Genomic DNA, 18,993 nt, shown 5'->3' with positions numbered 1-18,993 from the left:
AATATTGAAACTGGAAGGATTTTAGAAATCTTTCTAAAATGTGTAAATTCACAAAATTTATACAGGAAATGGTTCCAGGAAGAGCACACAATTTGTTTAATAGGGTTTATAATAGTAAATACTTTAAAATGAGCAGTCTCTGCTAGTAGCTACATTACACAAATGTCTGAATACTTTAAATGCCTATTTTCATCTAATAAAAGCAGATAAAGGTTTCATAAAACAGATGTGCACATTTCTGTGCCTATGTCTGATTAATGTATTTTGTGTTTTATATGTAAATTTTCTATATTTGCACACACAGTATAATAATTAAGGGTACTAAATTCTCAGTCCACATTGCCTGAATTCATACTCTGGCTTTACCACAACTAGTAACCATGATATCAAGCCAGTTATTTAACCACCCTTGCCTCAGTTTTTTCAACTGTAAAACAGGAATAAACCGTAAAATGAGAATAAGTTCCTACCTCCCAAAGTGATAAGGATTCAATAAGCTAACAGCTTCTGTGGGCTTCAAATAGTGCCTGATGCATAGTAAGAGCTCAATAAATGACAACTATTATTATATAGTACTGACTTATAATTACCTGAGGCTTATTAGTCAAGACAATGACTTTATTTTTAATTAGGTGACATCAATTGAAATAGGATATCAGCACAGAAAAATGGGTTGCTTCCAATTCATAAGTGTTAAAAAAAAAAGCTCAGAAGTTAATTGAAAGCCAATGTCAAAACAAAGCTGGGGCAATTTCTTTTCAAGGCAAGAGACAATGATCCAATGAAAAATTATTACATGGAGTGTTTTTGGACCAACCAACAAATGTAATACTATCAACATATGAGATGATACTAAAGTTACACATAAGGGCTATCCTGTTGCCTTCATCTATTCCTTCTAATGGGCTCCATTCAACTAGAATTTATGGATTTAAATATTATATTTTTAAAATGACAAAACATTCATTTCTAAGTTTGTTTTAAAATGGATAAAAGGCAGCATTCAGCAGTGTATTATTTGAACAAATTCCATTTGGTAAAAACAAAATAAATGTGGAACACATTTCACATTTTTTACTTTATGCAACTTCAATGCTTTCAACGCTGCATATATTACTAAAAGCACAAAAATAGATGCTGTACTATCAAATTGTAAAGAATACCAAATTGATATAATTATACTTTATAATTTCTTCCAAATATCAAAAGGACAAGTTTTTTTTTCTTAATTAATTTCATGTGTCTCTTATGTGTTCTACAGAATCAGGTAAAACAGGTATATTTTTACTAAGTAGCTCCAAATTTTCATGTTTTAATAACAACTACTATTTATAATAGGTGCTTCGTCTTTCTGACGATGACACCAAAGCCTCCTCAGCTGGGCTGAATGAGCATGTGCCTGAATCAATATGGTAATAAGATATCAAATAAAGTCTGACTTATTCTCTTCTACTGTTTTGAGAAGTAGGTGAGAAGACTTTCTATACCTTTAATAACAAAACTAAAATTTCACCGATAACCTTAGCATTTGTAAACCACCTTTCTCCTCTCCTCATACCACACAGGCACTTTTTCTTCACACTCAAAATTATGAGGAAGCTTCTCACGATGGCACAGAAAAGCAGTGAGTGAGAATAGCTGGATGATGCAGAAAGCATGTGGATGCCTACGGTGCTGCTTGTCCTTCGAGCTGCCTCTCAGCCTCTATCCATCCTTCAGCCACCCAGATGTAGATTAAAACTCTCGGCATGTGGGCTGCCTTCCTCAAACTTTTTGTAACTATTATCAACCAGTAGCTTTCATCACTGGGAGAAGGATCGAGGCCAGGAAAACACTCATGTACAAGTAGAGTATTAATGGAACATTCTATGGTTCACTGAGCATAATGCCTACCAAGAAGATAACAGAAACCTAAAGACAGAAGCCCAGAGCAAAGAAAGAAGTCTAAGATGGCTTTGAAGGCTGTTCGAGGTCATCAACTATTATCATCATCAAATACTTACCTAACCGGTGTGAGATGATATCTCATTGTAGTTTTGATTTGCATTTCGCTAATGATTAATGATGTTGAGCATTCTTTCATGTGTTTGTTGGCAATCTGTATATCTTCTTTGGAGAAATGTCTATTTAGGTCTTCTGCCCACTTCTGGATTGGGTTGTTTGTTTTTTTGTTATTGAGCTGCATGAGCTGCTTGTAAATTTTGGAGATTAATCCTTTGTCAGTTGCTTCATTTGCAAAAATTTTCTCCCATTCTGAGGGTTGTCTTTTGGTCTTGTTTATGGTTTCCTTTGCTGTGCAAAAGCTTTGAAGTTTCATAGGTGCCATTTGTTTATTTTTGTTTTTATTTCCATTTCTCTAGGAGGTGGGGTAAAAAGGATCTTGCTGTGATTTATGTCATAGAGTGTTCTGCCTATGTTTTCCTCTAAGAGTTTGATAGTGTCTGGCCTTACATTTAGGTCTTTAATCCATCTTGAGTTTATTTTTGTGTATGGTGTTATGGAGTGTTCTAATTTCATACTTTTACATGTACCTGTCCAGCCTTCCCAGCACCACTTATTGAAGAGGCTGTCTTTTCTCCACTGTATATTCTTGCCTCCTTTATCAACGATAAGGTGACCATATGTGCATGGGTTTATCTCTGCCTTTCTATCCTGTTCCATTGATCTATATTTATTTTTGTGCCAGTACCATGCTGTCTTGATTACTGTAGCTTTGTAGTATAGTCTGAAGTCAGGGAGCCTGATTCCTCCAGCTCCATTTTTCGTTCTCAAGGTTGCTTTGGTTATTCGGGGTCTTTTGTGTTTCTATACAAATTGTGAAATTTTTTGTTCTAGTTCTGTGAAAAATGCCAGTGGTAGTTTGATAGGGATTGCATTGAATCTGTAGATTGCTTTGGGTAGTAGAGTCATTTTCACAATGTTGATTCTTCCAATTCAAGAACATGGTATATCTCTCCATCTATTTGTATCATCTTTAATTTCTTTCATCAGTGTCTTATAATTTTCTGCATACAGGTCTTTTGTCTCCTTAGGTAGGTTTATTCCTAGGTATTTTATTCTTTTTGTTGCAGTGGTAAATGGGAGTGTTTTCTTAATTTCACTTTCAGATTTTTCATCATTAGTGTATAAGAATGCCAGAGATTTCTGTGCATTAATTTTGTATCCTGCTACTTTACCAAATTCATTGATTAGCTCTAATCATTAGAGGAATGCAAATCAAAACTACAGTGAGATATCATCTCACACCAGTCAGAATGGCCATCATCAAAAAATCTAGAAACAATAAATGCTGGAGAGGGTGTGGAGAAAAGGGAACCCTCTTGCACTGTTGGTGGGAATGTACATTGATATAGCCACTATGGAGAACAGTATGGAGGTTCCTTAAAAAACTACAAATAGAACTACCATATGACCCAGCAATCCCACTACTGGGCATATACCCTGAGAAAACCATAATTCAAAAAGAGTCATGTACCAAAATGTTCATTGCAGCTCTATTTACAATAGCCAGGACATGGAAGCAACCTACGTGTCCATCAACAGATGAATGGATAAAGAAGATGTGGCACATATGTACAATGGAATATTACTCAGCCATAAAAAGAAACGAAATGGAGTTATCTGTAGTGAGGTGGATGGACCTAGAGTCTGTCATACAGAGTGAAGTAAGTCAGAAAGAGAAAAACAAATACTGTATGCTAACATAAGAAAAATTTAAAAAAGGTCATGAAGAACCTAGGGGTAAGACGGGAATAAAGACACAGACCTACTAGAGCATGGACTTGAGGATATGGGGAGGGGGGAAGGGTAAGCTGGGACAAAGTGAGAGAGTGGCATGGACATATATACACTACCAAACATAAAATAGATAGCTAGTGGGAAGCAGCCGCATAGCACAAGGAGATCAGCTAGGTGGTTTGTGACCACCTAGAGGGCTGGGATAGGGAGGGTGGGAGGGAGTGAGCCGCAAGAGGGAAGAGATATGGGAACATATGTATAACTGATTCACCTTGTTATAAAGCAGAAACTAACACACCATTGTAAAGCAATTATACTCCAATAAAAATGTTAAAAAAAAATTACCTAAGCTTTACCACTTACAAAGTATTTTTATATACATTATTTTATTTGATCCTCACAATAGTCATATGAAGATATAGTATAGATATTTTTATTAATAACTATATTTTGCAGGTGAAGAAATTGAAGAAGTTCAATTGAGACTTCCCTAAGGTCACTTTAACTATTAAGTGAGCAGGAACTTAACTTCTATTTTTTCCAAAAACTAACTGCATATTTCCATCTTCCAGCTATACATTGCTGTATCCCACACAGATAAAGGAAAAGGGGCAAATTGAAGGAAGCAGGTTCCATACTGGACAAAGTGAGCAATTATTCTTATAAACCACTGTTTTTCCCTACCTACTTTTAATCATCAGTTCCATTCCTTCCTTTGCTCCTTACCTCCCTTCATTCCTGGTTCTTTCATTTAGAGGACCCAATGGACAGAAACCATTTTGTCCATTTAAATCCCTTAGATCCTGATCTGCACAACCAAAGATATCCCTAGGTCAAACCTGCAACCAGTAACTAGGGATTCTCTTCTATTAAGTTCTCTGGCTATAACAGAAACTGACCTAAGGAATAATGAAATTTGTGGAAATCTCAGACGTAAATATTTCTACAACATGCCATAAAAAGCAGGCAGGCAATAAATAATGAATATAGTATCTAGTGGATCAATACGGTATCTCCTGTCCCTGCAGGCTGGCCTCACTCAGTGACTGACCTAGAAAAAAACCACTAAGAATAATAAACTAGGTCACAATAAGCAGCAAAATAATATACTAATGAACCTCTAAAGAACTACCTAGATCATCATATTAAGTGTTTACAATCTTTCTGAACTCAAAGCTTACAAGGTCTTGAGGAGCATGTCAAAACGAAGTAAGTGGAAAATGCCAGCAAAAACAATGGAAAAGAAACCTCTAGTGATTAAATGGAGTTGCTAAAGAGCTGAATATTTGCCTTTCATCTAAAACTTAAAATAAAATGAATATTTAAATCTACAGACATCCAACTCCACAGAGATAACCACTGTTAACATTTTTCTAGTCTATTTTATGAAAGCATATGACAGGAGGAGTGTGCGTTTTTAAAACAAATACTATCCAGTACTTATTATTGTACAGAATAGCACGTGATTAAAACTCTTAGCATTCCAAGTCCGTCACCTATATGAAATCATCTGAGCATCCCACTAACCCAATGACATAGGAAAAAAGGATATCATCCCTATTTCACAGGGGAGGAAATCAAGGCATGGGACTTGTTTATGGTAGTTGTAGGGATGCGATATGACATAAATGAAATATAGAAAGTAACCCTGGTAGCATGATGCTGTCTCCTTTAAACATTTCCTTCTACACAGTTTCTCTTTCTCTGCCTCTCTGCTCTTCTCTCCCCAACGCAATGGACATGAAAGCCTATCACAATGTTAATTCCAACAGGTAACTTGAGTCCATTAACAGGGTCTATAGCCCTGTCGATGGGAACTATTCACTCCAAAAGCCAAAAATACTATGTTTTGTTATAAGTGAATTTTCAGGAAAGAAAATAAAACAATGGGAGGGCATGAGGCATTTGGAAAAAGAGACTTGATTTGTTCTTTAGAATAGAAAAGGTGCCTCAGAAAGGGCAGAAGTGGCTATAGAAAGGACCAGTAAAACGGGAAGTTGGAAAACAAAAGTCAATTCACAGGATTTACTCCAGGTGAAAGATCTTTAGCTAAACCATCCTGACATATGTACCTCTCATGTGAGAGGAAAGCTGGTCTTGTTTCAGCCTTATAAACGTTTCCCTACATTACCAAACTGATCCTGAAGCAAATTTGGGTTTTCTGTGTTGTTAATGGTGATGGTGGTGCATGTGTGTGTATTTGTATTTTAAAAAAGGAATGACCTAAAGTCAAAGGCAAAAACACTATGATTCTTCTGCCCTGGCATGGAGTGGATCTGTCCCAGCTTATAGGATTTAGAGTCTACAATATAAATGAATTTTGAATTGTTAGACAGCAAAGGAGAAACCCACTAACCACTGCTTTATCAGAAGCACCTCTTCTCTACCCTTTGATGCCACGGGGAATAAAAGATCTTCGAATTGATTTACAGATCAAATTCAACAATTTGAATCACTCATTATTCTAGTTAAGAAGGTTCCATAAAAAGTCAGATTTATTTACAGTTCTGCCCAATTTAGCTACTCGCTTAGGAGGCAAATAATACATATTATGGAGTGGAAACATGGTATTCAAGAAACAAGGAGACATTGAGTGAGCACCTGCTATGTGTAAAGATCTGCTACATATAAGACACATTGAGAAGCAAGGGGTTTTATAAACATGAATAACTTCAAAAGTATTTCAGAAATATGATTTCAGTATAATGCCTGACTGGACTGTCACAATGGAGCTATATTTAAAAAAACAAACATACAGAAAAAGAAGCTCTACAAAAATAGTACTTTTTGTCAGAAAGCTAAAGATCTGAGAGAAAACTGGCAATCCTAAAAGGATAAAAGATGAAAACAAGTTACTTCCTAATTTTAGGACTATACTACAGACTAGTCAGACTAAATGGAGAGTGTGGATGCCTACAGACTGCTTTCCTAACATCAGTTTAAAACTATCCAAACATATGCTAAGAATTCTACTCACCTTTAAAACAATGAGTGGATGTGTATGAACTGGAGCTATTATTACACTGACATATTACACTGACACTGGGAGTGTAAAACGGTACGTACAATCACTTCACAAAGTACTTTGGAAGTTTCTTCTAAAGTTAAACATACACTAACCATATGACCCAGCAATTCCACTCACAGGTATTTATCCAAGAAAAATGAAAACGATTGCCTGAACAAAGACTTGTACACAAATGTTCATAGCAACTTTATTCATTATAGTCAAAAACTGAAAACAATCAAATGCCCATCGATAGGTGAATGGTCCTGTCGTGATATTGTCATTAAATGGAATATTAATCAGCCATAAAAAAAAAAGAACTATTCATACGACAATATGGATGAATCGCAACATTATGCTGAGCAAAATAAGCCAGACACAAACGAGTGCACATTGTACAATTCCATTTCTTATGTGGAATTCTAGAAAGCAGATCAGTGTCTGCCTGGGGCTGAGAGTCAGATGTGGGCACAGGAAGTATTGAGGGGTATAGAAATGTTCTATATCAATTGTGGTGGTGGTGGTTACATGGATATAAAATTTTTAAAACTCAATTGAGCACTTTTAAAGAGTATATTTTAATGTATATATTGTGCATTTTATAATACATGTACTTCAACTAAGGCGATTTAAAAACAACATTTTGGAAGTAACATATTTAGAACAAGGAAATAAATACCCCCACTATATGAACTGTACTGTTCAGATCATATCAAGGGTATATGGTGTCTACTTTTGTGAACATCTTAAAGCAAACTAAAAATGAAAGAAATTTAAGAGGAAGGTAAGTTGAATGGTGAGTGTGTTGGCAATGTTATCATATATGAGAAATGAATGAATGTTTTGTCTGGTGACAAGATGAAATAGGGACCTATAGTTGCCCTCATATATATGAAGCACTACTCTCTAAGGGGAAGAAACAGACACCTACTGGGTGAAAGTTATAAACACAGGGATTTTGCCCTCAATATACAGAAGATAATAATTACTTTAATTGGAGCTCAAATTAAAAATCAAATCACATTTGTTGAATATTCACTATATTCCAGATACAATGGAATGTGAAGCTTCTAAGAAAGTAGTTATTGAATTCTCATTGCTAAACTCTTCCTGTCAGGCTTACTGGAAAGGGAATTAGTGTGACAGATTAGATGCCCTCTAAGAGTCTTCTTTTAGAATATATGTTACCCCTTTTATAAAACTTGGACTGAATTTTATGATTTCAAATTACTGAACTTTATACTTGCTACTAGTACCATGCCTTTCATATTTTGGTATTTAATAATTTTTTTAAATCGTGCTTTGCTTTTTAAAATATATTGCTGTTCATCACTAACATACTCAATGCAGAGTTCCTGGTTGGTATAAGCCACCTAATGGTAAAATTCCACAGTATGGGAAAATAAAATACACTTTAGAATGATTCACTTTCTGAAGAAATTTCAAGAATTACCTAATGATCCAAAAACTGTTGACACAGAAAAAGATAACAAGCTGTCCTATAAATGGAAAATAATTGACCAGGAAAATTGTGTTTTTCCTGCTTTTCAGGGGGAAAAAAAGCTCCCTAATGTTAGAAATGAGAAAGGTTAGTTTAAAATACATCTTAACTGTGAGGCAGATGCAAAGTATGATGGCATATGTGGTGAACATTAATCACCTCCCTTCACATTTACTCTCCTCTTTTGTTTTCCCAGAAGACAGAACTTTAATTTGGGGATCCAAGGGTTCCAAAGAAGTTAATTCAACCCTTTACTTCAGGGATGGAACACACAGTCCAGCACAATTCAACAATTACAACTTTCAACTATCATGGCCACCGTGATTAGTGCTGAGGTGAAATATGACCTACACAGGCTGAATCAGAATAAATATCAGGACTTTTGTTACAAATACTGAGACAAATACTCTTTTTTCGAGTGGAGGTAAATATGGGAGCAATAAGCCTTAGGAGCCAAATCAGAACCAAGACAGCAATATCAGAATGAAGCCAACACCAGGAAGCCAGAATAAAGAAAGGAAGTCATGGAGCCACCGGATCATTCCCAAAGTAGCCCTATCTTTGGATTTTTGAGTTACATTAGCTAATGTATTTCATTTGTGGCCAATATCCATTGAGTCATTTTTTTTAAAAAAAATATCGTTCTTATTACTTGCAACAAAAACTGAGAAGGCAGGAACTTCATGCAAAGGAAAAGACTAGAATGCACAAGGTATCTATAAGACTTTAAAACTGGTTTTGCAATTTACAGCCAAATTCATTACTAAAGTAATTCTGGTGTTAAATACAAACATAATCTAAGTCCCCATTTGTTGAGCAGCTTTTATTTGTCCTATGTGGATATTTCGTATTAGTACGTATTTTAAAACTTGTAAATGTTTTTAGGTTCATTTTAACTTCCTCCTCCACATAAGCCTCAGACTTAAAGGGTCTGGGCTACATTTCTTGAATTGGTGGGGTGAAAACAAGATGGTGCCATCTCTATTCTCAATCTGCCACAATCAACTAGAAGTTGGGTCAAAGAGCCATTAACTTCTGGAATTCAGCTCCAAATGGATGAGGGAAATGTGGACAACATGAAGGTATCCTCTGCTCCACAAAGCTTCTCACTATTCCTCTCGAACCCTGTTTCAGGTTCCAAATAAATCATAGCCCTGAGGATACAGATATAGAACTTTTAATAACAAGAGTACAAAGCTACCAGATGGTAAAATTGCTAAAAAGAAAGCTGCTGTTAAAAGCAAAGGACCTCAGTATTAATGTGACTCATCGTTTAAAATATTTGTTAAGAACCATACAGAAAAAAATAATAATTAAATACTGGTAAGCAAAGACTTACATGGTCTCACTTACCACTTTGGAATTTTGAGAACCATTGCAGATTCCGATCTATGTTCCTCTGATAAAAAATATCTAAATAAACAAGAAACAGGAAGCTGTCTTTGGTGACATTCAGGTAAAAAATCAATTTCATTTTCTCCACATATCACTTGATTGAGAAAAAAAAATATTCATAGGTGTCTATAGACAGTTTTTAGTGGACAATATCTTCCCCAAGATGTGGGAGGAGAAAAGATAAAGTTCAGTCACATAGTTGACTGTCTTATTAATTGAAAAAAAATGTATTCAGGCTTCCTAATACAGAAATTATGACAGATTTTCATGGTCTACAATTTTGTGAATAATTTCTCATCCACAATCAGTTAATCTCTAAGAGAGAGAGACAGTGGGGCAGAGAGAGAAATTGAGAGAGAGAAAGAGAGGAGAGAGGACTGAATTCAACCTAAGCTTTTCTCACAGAAAGAATATCAGTCCCAACTTAATTTAAAGTTAAAACTTTAGCTAGAGATCAGACTTTAGGATTGTTTTAAAAAGGAATATGTCTTAAATAAGAAACTTCTGTATTTTTAAAAATGGTTTCCTACTGCTTGGCAAAAACAAAGAAAAGAAAGAAAAGGAAACATGGTAGAATAAAAGGGCCAAAAGCCATTTGATCACAGGCAGATTATATTCTATTTCTATATTATCATATATTTCCTCTAATGAGCATGCATTATTTTTATAATATGAAAAGCAAAATCCTGTATTTTAAAATGGATCTGGGCATGTAGAAAGACCTTATGATTCCATATTTTTAAGCATATAAAACAGCCTTACCTTCTGTACCATATCCTTCCCTATGTGAGATAAAGTTAACTGCTCCTTCCAAAATGATGGTGGAATACTTAAAGCCACTTGACAGTCTCCTTATCACCACCATATTAACCACTGGATATTTCAGCAGTTTAACTATAATGTGCCTAGCTTCCTAGATGTGTAAATTGATGTTTTTTTAAATACAGAAAATTTTCAACCATTATTTCTGAAATAATTTTTATGCCCCATTCTCATGCTCTTCTTTTGTGACTCCAATTACACATATGCTAAATCATTAGGTGTTGTCCCTTAAGTCCCTGAGTCTCCGTTCATCTTTCTTCAATCTTTTCTTCCTAGGTTCTTCATATTGAATAAATTTTATTGATATGCTCCAAGTTCACTGATTTTTCTACTATCTCCAATATGCTGTTAAGCTCAACCAATAAAATTTTAATTATAGTTACTGTTCTTTCCAGTTCTAGAATTTCCATTTAGCTCCTTTTTATAGTTTTCATTTCTTTGCCAAGATATAAGATATCCTATCTATTCACTCATTAAGACCACAGTAACTGTTTTTTGTTTTTTTTAAGTCCTGATATGGGTGTGCATACTTAAGTCTTTGTCAACTAAATCCAATATCTAGGCCATCTCAAGGTCTGTTTTATTTTTTTCTTCACTAGGGAATAAAATTTTCCTGGGTTATTTATTTGTTTGTTTTTTGCATGTCTAATAATTTTCATTGTATATTGAACACTGTGGTAATAAAACATAAAAGTGACAATATATTTGGTCATGTGAATGTAAATTTATAGACTGTGAAGAACGATAAGACATGTAGATAAAAGCAAACGTAAAAGGTGAGGAGAATATTACTAGTAGCTAGGTTCCTAATGGCTTTACTGATGAGGAGGTCCAGTTCCTTGTGAGGCCAGGCTATTCTTTGGGATTTCAAGAGTTATGCCAATATCTAATATGTGTCAAAATTGCACAAGGAGAAAATGTTAAATTGAGGAATAAACCAAATAAATAAAAATAATAAATAACTAAAATAAAGTTTTCAATAACCAGACCCCAGTAATCAAAGGTATGAGTAGCATTATTAAACAGATTTTATTTTTAGTAAAAAGATAAATGCTCTCAAAAGATAACAGATTAATATTAAGAAGATTAACATATCCTGAAACAAGTAAATATTTCAATAATTCCTCCAGGGAAAAATACGCTATCACTGGACCCTTAGTTCCAAAATTATTCAAAATACTTCATTCCAGGTGGCTGGTCCTAACTACACTTTTTTAAAGTAAAAAATGAACAATTATTGGAATAAGCTGATTGAGATAACAAATATTTCTTTAATCCAAAAGAAACAGAACAGAGAGAAATTCTAAGTCATATTTGAAATAGAAATAAACATGAGGAAGAAAAAAAAAAGAAATAAACTTTAGAAGAGAGAAAGGATAGGAAATTATTACACCCAACGGGAATTCTATTACTCAGACATATAAGAAAGGAGATGTAAAAAGTAATGGGTCCAAGCCAATAAACTCCCTAGGAATCTCCAACAAACCAATCACCTCAAAATATGAGTCAATTCTGGTCACCCCTGCAGCCAACTATTCCTACTTAATTAAAAAAAAACTGTTCCTAATTGAGTAATCCACATTTAGAAGTTAAAATGAAAATGACAAAGTCCTAGTAGTTTTCTTTTATAGAACAATTCAAAGTATCCATTATTTTCCAAGCAGCAAATGAAAATGTCAAAAACATTCTTGCTTAGATATTTAGTTGTTTTCTGCCAAATTAATGAAAGGAAAATATTGCACTTTGAATTGGTTAATTACCACCAGTCCTTCTGCAAAGGGCTCCTGCTTGCAGAATTAAGCCAGCTGTAGTTGGCACACTGCCCTAATATTCATGGAGACTAGACTATAGGCTCCACTGTACTCGAGAGACATTTAGTTTTTGGCATCCGTTCATTGGCTTACAAATCATCAGTTCTAACCACTATAGACACTCAACTGTCTGAAGTAAACAGGGCAGAAAGCACCTGCATTTAATAGGGATGTACCGCATTCTGCTTCTTTGAAATTTTAAGAGCTAGACTTAAAATACAAAATGAACAAATATACCCTGATTTATATATCTTCTAGAAACTAGGGCTACTTCAACAAAAATCCTCTAGTGACAAAGCTACTTCAAGGAAAACCTCTAGGGATAAGGCAACTTCAGGAAAGGAGGAATTTGCAGAAATTCTTTTTTCTCAGTTCCAGGCCAGAGTGAATGGCCTATTTCAAACACAGGCCTCTTGGGAACCTACATATAGAGCTCATACTTTCTCACTTCCTAGGATCCAAGACAGACAGGTACTGATCTGCCTACTTCCCAACCTGATAAAATAACCATATCACTACTCAAACCTAAGCACATCTCTCCTTTCTCTCTTCATCATGCCATTCTCTTCTCTACTGAAATTATAAGACATGAAATGCGTTCTCTATGTTGGATGACATATTGGATGTGCTTCTTTGAAATTAAGTAGGAATATGTTTCTCATGTTTTTTGAAAAGTACATTCCATTAGTCCTTTTATTTGGGAGAGAAGGAGTAGACTGATATAGAAAATAACTAATAATTTCTCTCTCTTCTTTTTCTCCTCTTTCTAAATAAAATGGAAGAAAACATCCTGAATCAAGACAGATGAACACTGATAAACCTAGGAATACAAGCTGGCTTCTCTAAGATCCACTTCATCTGGTCCTCACAAGTAAGCACCCTCGGCCTCCAAGTATGTCACCTCCTTATTAAAAGTCTTGCATCAAGGAATGGAAAGAACACAGAAGCCAATAGTTGATCCTAAAAAAGGTCATTCAACACCAACTAAAACATTGATGTACGTTAACATCTAAGTATTACGGCAAATGTAAAATTAGTAAGCAATTTTTTTTTAGGATTAAGAAAAATCCCTTAAATTCCTAGTCAAAAACATTTAGAAAACATTAAACATTCAGGCTTTGAGACGTTGACATAATTAATCTACATTTACCTTTTAAAAAATTGAAGGTAACACACAATGACAACCAGGATGCTTAAAGGGTCTAGAAACCATCGGAGAAACAGTATACAAATAAACAAAAGAAGGTAGAAAAAGAGAAACAGGGAACAAAGAACAGATGGGACAGAGAACAAACAGTAAGATGACACACTTACAATGAACCATATCAACAACCACAGTAAATATAAATGATCTAAACACTCCAGTTAAAAGACACATATTATCACACTCCTAAAAAAGCAAGACCCAACAATATGTTGTCTTTGAAAAATGTACCTTAAATATAGACACAAACAGGGTAAAAGCAAAAGGATAGAAAAAGACACACCATACTAACACTAGTCAAAAGAAAACTAGAGTGGCTATACCAATATCAGAAAAAGTTGACTTCAGAAAAGAACTATTACCAGGAATACAGAGGATAATTTCATAATAATAAACTGGTCGATTCATCAAGAGAACATAATCCTAAATGCTTATGCACCTAATAAAGAGCTTTAAAATACATGAAACAAAAACTGATAGAAACCAAGATATAGAATATTCTGGCCATAAAACAAGTCTCAAATTTAAAAGAATTCAAGTCATACAAAGTATATTCTCTGCTCACAAATGAACTAAATTAGAAAACAATAACAGAAAGATCTCTGGAAAGCTCCCAAATATTTTAGAATTAAATAAGACATTTCTAAATAACCAAAGAGTCAAAGAAGAAACAAAAAGTGGAGTTAGAAAGTATTTTCAACTGAATAAAAATGAAAACACACCACATTAAACTTTATGTGATGCTGCTAAAGCAGTTTTTAGAGGGAGATCTGTAGTACACAACATCTATATTAGAAAAAAGGAAAGGTCTCAACTCAATGACTTCAGCTTCTACCCTAAGACCAGGAAAAAGTAGGGCAAATAAAACCCAAAGTAAGCAGAAGAGAGTAAATAATAAAGGTCATAGCAGAATTCAGTGAGGTAGAAAATAGTAAAACAGGAAAAGTAAATGAAACAGAAAGCTTACTCTTTAAAATGGTCAATAAATTGATAGATGTCTAGACAGACATGTCTGATCAGAAATTAAAGATGTCAGGAATGAGAGAAGTGACATCTCTAATCGACAGATCATATGGGAATATAACAACTTTATACCAATAACCTTGACAACTTAGAAAAAATAATCAATTCCTTGAAAGACACAAATTACCAAAGCTCATTCAAGAAGAAATAGATAATGTGAGTAAACCTCTATCTACTACAGAAATTGAATTTATAGTTAAAAACATTCCCACAAGAAAAATTCCAGGCCCAGATGGCTTCACTGAAGAATAATGCTAACAGTTTTCCCAAAAATTACAGAGGAAAGAATACTTTCCAATCTATACTCTGAGACCAGCATTACTCTGATACCAAAACCAGACATAGATTTTCTTTTTTTTTCTTTTTTTGCGGTATGCGGGCCTCTCACTGTCTGGGCCTCTCACTGTCTTGGCCTCTCCCGTTGCGGAGCACAGGCTCCGGACGCGCAGGCTCAGCGGCCATGGCTCACGGGCCCAGCCGCTCCGCCCGCGGGATGTGGGATCCTCCCAGACCGGGGCACGAACCCGCGTCCCCTGCATCGGCAGGCGGACTCCCAACCACTACACCACCAGGGAAGACCCGACATAGATATTTTTTAAAGGAAACTAGAGACCAATATTCCCCATAAACATAAATAAAAATTCTAAAAAGCTAAATCTAACAATATCCATAAAAGATAATATATCAAGACCAAGTGGAGTCAATCATTGGTTTCAAAGGTAGTTCAGGGTTTCAGGGATGGTGAATTAAATGTAATTCACCATGTCAAGAAACTAAAAAAAGAATACCTTAGGATCACCTAAATAGGTACCAAAAAGGATCTTGCTGTGATTTACGTCATAGAGTGTTCTGCCTATGTTTTCCTCTGAGAGTTTTATAGTGTCTGGCCTTACATTTAGGTCTTTGATCCATTTTGAGCTTATTTTTGTGTATGGTGTTAGGAAGTGTTCTGATTTCATTCTTTTACATGTAGCTGTCCAGTTTTCCCAGCACCACTTATTGAAGAGGCTGTGTTTCTCCACTGTATATTCTTGCCTCCGTTACCAAAGATAAGGTGACCATATGTGCGTGGGTTTATCTCTGGGCTTTCTATCCTGTTCCATTGATCCATATTTCTGTTTTTGTACCAGTACCAAACTGCCTTGATTACTGTAGCTTTATAGTAGAGTCTGAAGTCAGGGAGCCTGATTCCTCCAGCTCTGCTTTTCTTTCTCAAGATTGCTTTGGCCATTCGGGGTCTTTTGTGTTTCCATACATATTGTAAAATTTTTTGTTCTAGTTCTGTGAAAAATGCCAGTGGTAGTTTGATAGGGATTGCATTGAACCTGTAGATTGCTTTGGGTAGTATAGTCATTTTCACAATGTTGATTCTTCCAATCCAAGAACGTGGTATATTTCTCCATCTGTTTGTATCGTCTTTAATTTCTTTCATCAGTGTCTCATAGTTTTCTGCATACAGGTCTTCTGTCTCCTTAGGTAGGTTTATTCCTAGGTATTTTATTCTTTTTGTTGCAATGGTAAATGCGAGTGTTTCCTTGATTTGCCTTTCTGATTTTCTGTTGTTAGTGTATAGGAATGCAAGAGATTTCTGTGCATTAATTTTGTATCCTGCTACATTACCAAATTCATTGATTAGCTCTAGTAGTTTTCTAGTGGCATCTTTAGGACTACCTACGTAGAGTATCATGTCATCTGCAAACAGTGACAGTTTTACTTCTTCTTTTCCAATTTGGATTCTTTTTATTTCTTTTTCTTCTCTGATTGCCATGGCTAAAACTCCCCAAACTATGCTGAATAACAGTGGTGAGAGTGGGCACCCTTGTCTTGTTCCTGATCTTAGAGGAAATGCTTTCAGTTTTTCACCTTTGAGAATGATGTTGGCTGTGGGTTTGTCAATATGGCTTTTACTATGCTGAGGTAGGTTCCCTCTATGCCCACTTTCTGGAGAGTTTTTATCATAAATGGGTGCTGAATTTTGTCAAAAGCTTTTTCTGCATCTATTGAGATTATCCTACAGCAATGGAAATAAAAACAAAAATAAACAAATGGGACCTAATGAAACTTAAAATCTTTTGCACAGGGCTTCCCTGGTGGCACAGTGGTTGATAGTCCCCCTGCCGATTCAGGGGACACGGGTTCGTGCCCCGGTCCGGGAAGATCCCACATGCCGTGGAGCGGCGAGGCCCGTGAGCCATGGCCGCTGAGCCTGCGCGTCCGGAGCCTGTGCTCTGCAATGGGAGAGGCCACAACAGTGAGAGGCCCGTGTACCGCAAAAAAAGAAAAAAAAAAATCTTTTGCACAGAAAAGGAAACCATAAACAAGATGAAAAGACAACCCTCAGAATGGGAGAAAATATTTGCAAACGAAGCAACTGACAAAGAATTAATCTCCAAAATACACAAGCAGCTCATGCAGTGCAATATCAAAAAAATAAACCGAATCCAAAAATGGGCGGAAGACCTAAATAGACATTCCTCGAAAGTAGACATACAAATTGCCAACAAACATATGAAAAGATACTCAATGTCACTAATCATTAGAGAACTGCAAATCAAAACTGCAATGAAGTATCACCTCACACCACTCAGAATGGCCATGATAAAAAATCTACAAACAATAAATGCTGGAGAGGGTGTGGAGAAAAGGGAACCCTCCTACACTGCTGGTGGGAATGTACATTGATACAGCCACTATGGAGCACAGTATGGAGGTTCTTTAAAAAATGAAAAATAGAACTGCCATATGACCCAGCAATCCCACTACTGGGTATGTACCCTGAGAAAATCATAATTCAAAAAGATACATGTACCACAATGTTCACTGCAGCGCTATTTACAGTAGCCAGGACATGGAAGCAACCTAAATGTCCATCAACAGATGAATGGATAGAGAAGATGTGGCACATATATACAATGGAATATTACTCAGCCATAAAAGGAAATGAAATTGAGTCATTTGTAGTGAGGTGGATGGACCTAGAATCTGTTATACAAAGTGAAGTCAGAAAGAGAAAAACACATACGGGATGCTAACGCATACATACGGAATCTGAAAAAAATGGTAGTGATGAACCTAGTGGCAAGGCAGGAATAAAGACACAGACGTAGCGAATGGGCTTGAGGACACGGCGGGTAAGGGGGAAGCTGGGACGAACTGAGAGAGTAGCACTGACATATATACACTGCCAAATGTAGAATGGACGGCTAGTGAGAAGCTGCTGCATAGCACAGGGAGATCAGCTCAATGCTTTGTGACGACCTAGAAGGGTGGGATAGCGAGGCTCAAGAGGCAGGGGATATGGGGATATATGTATACATATAGCTGATTCACTTTGTTGTACAGCAGAAGCTAACACAACATTTAAAGCAATTATACTCCAATAAAGGTATTTTAAAAATAAATAAATAAAAAATAGAAAAAAAAATAGGTACCAAAAATGTATTTGACAAAATCCAGTGTCCATTTCTGATAAAACCCTCTGCAGAGGAGACAACAAAAGAACAATTATTTAGCCTGATAAAGTGCATCTATGACAAACCTATAGTTAACATCGTACTTAATGGTGAAAGACTGACTGCTTCTCCTCTATGATCAGGAACAAGATAGAAATGGTGGCTCCTATCACTTCTGTTCTTTGTTATGCTGGAGGTTCTAGCCAGTGCAATTGGGCAAGAAAAAGAAATGAAAGGTATTGAGAAAGGAAGATGTAAAACTTTCTTTATTCACAAACAACATGATCTTCTATGTAGAAACTCAGACAGAATCTATAAAATAGCTACAAGAACTATTAAGTTTTAAACAGTTTCAAGACACCAGGGCTCCTTTGAGAAATTGCTAATTCTAAGGCTTGGGCACGGAAAATATAAGATGAGCCTTAGGCATCTTGTACTGTGAAAAAACAAGAACGTGCTGAGAAAAGGAAAAAAAGACACACAAAAAAGATGGAAGTAAGTCCAAGGGACACAAGACCCAACCTAGAAGAGCTCCCAAAGGCCAGAGCTGGAATAAGTTAAGTGACAATATTTAAAAAATCAATCATATGTCTATTTACTAATAACCAAACATTGGAAGTTACAATTAAAAAGCAATACCATTTACAATAGCATCAATACATATGGAACACTTAGGAATAAGTCTGACAAAAGGTGTGTAAGACCTGTACACTGACAACTACAAAACATTTCTGAAAGAAGCTAAAGACATAAATAAATGGAGAGGTATTATTTAGTCACGGATTATATGACTCAATATTGTTAAGTTCTTCCCAAATTGTTCTAAAGATTCTATACAATTCAAATCCAAATCCCAATAGGGTTTTTTTTGGTAGAAGTTGACAAAGTGATTCTAAAATTCATAAAAAAAAGCAAATGACATAGAATAGACGAACAACTTTGAAAAAGAAGAAAAGAGGGCTAACAAAATTACCTGATTTCAAACTTTACTATGAATCTACAATAATCAAGACAATAAGTTATTGGAGTAAAAATAGACA

General features: G+C 35.5%; 1 protein-coding gene across 8 annotated transcripts in view; it reads right to left on the bottom strand.

The window, feature by feature from the left end:
• Window positions 1-18,993, bottom strand: part of RFX3 (regulatory factor X3) — a 294,873-nt gene that overhangs the window by 183,833 nt on the left and 92,047 nt on the right. The gene's annotated exons all lie outside the window — the stretch shown is intronic.

Source organism: Delphinapterus leucas, chromosome 6 (genome assembly GCF_059928025.1).
Source record: "Delphinapterus leucas isolate spDelLeu-1000000601 "Yukka" chromosome 6, BTC_Dleu_Yukka2, whole genome shotgun sequence".
Classification (NCBI taxonomy): domain Eukaryota; kingdom Metazoa; phylum Chordata; class Mammalia; order Artiodactyla; family Monodontidae; genus Delphinapterus; species Delphinapterus leucas.
This window is presented reverse-complemented; position numbering and strand designations above follow the sequence as displayed.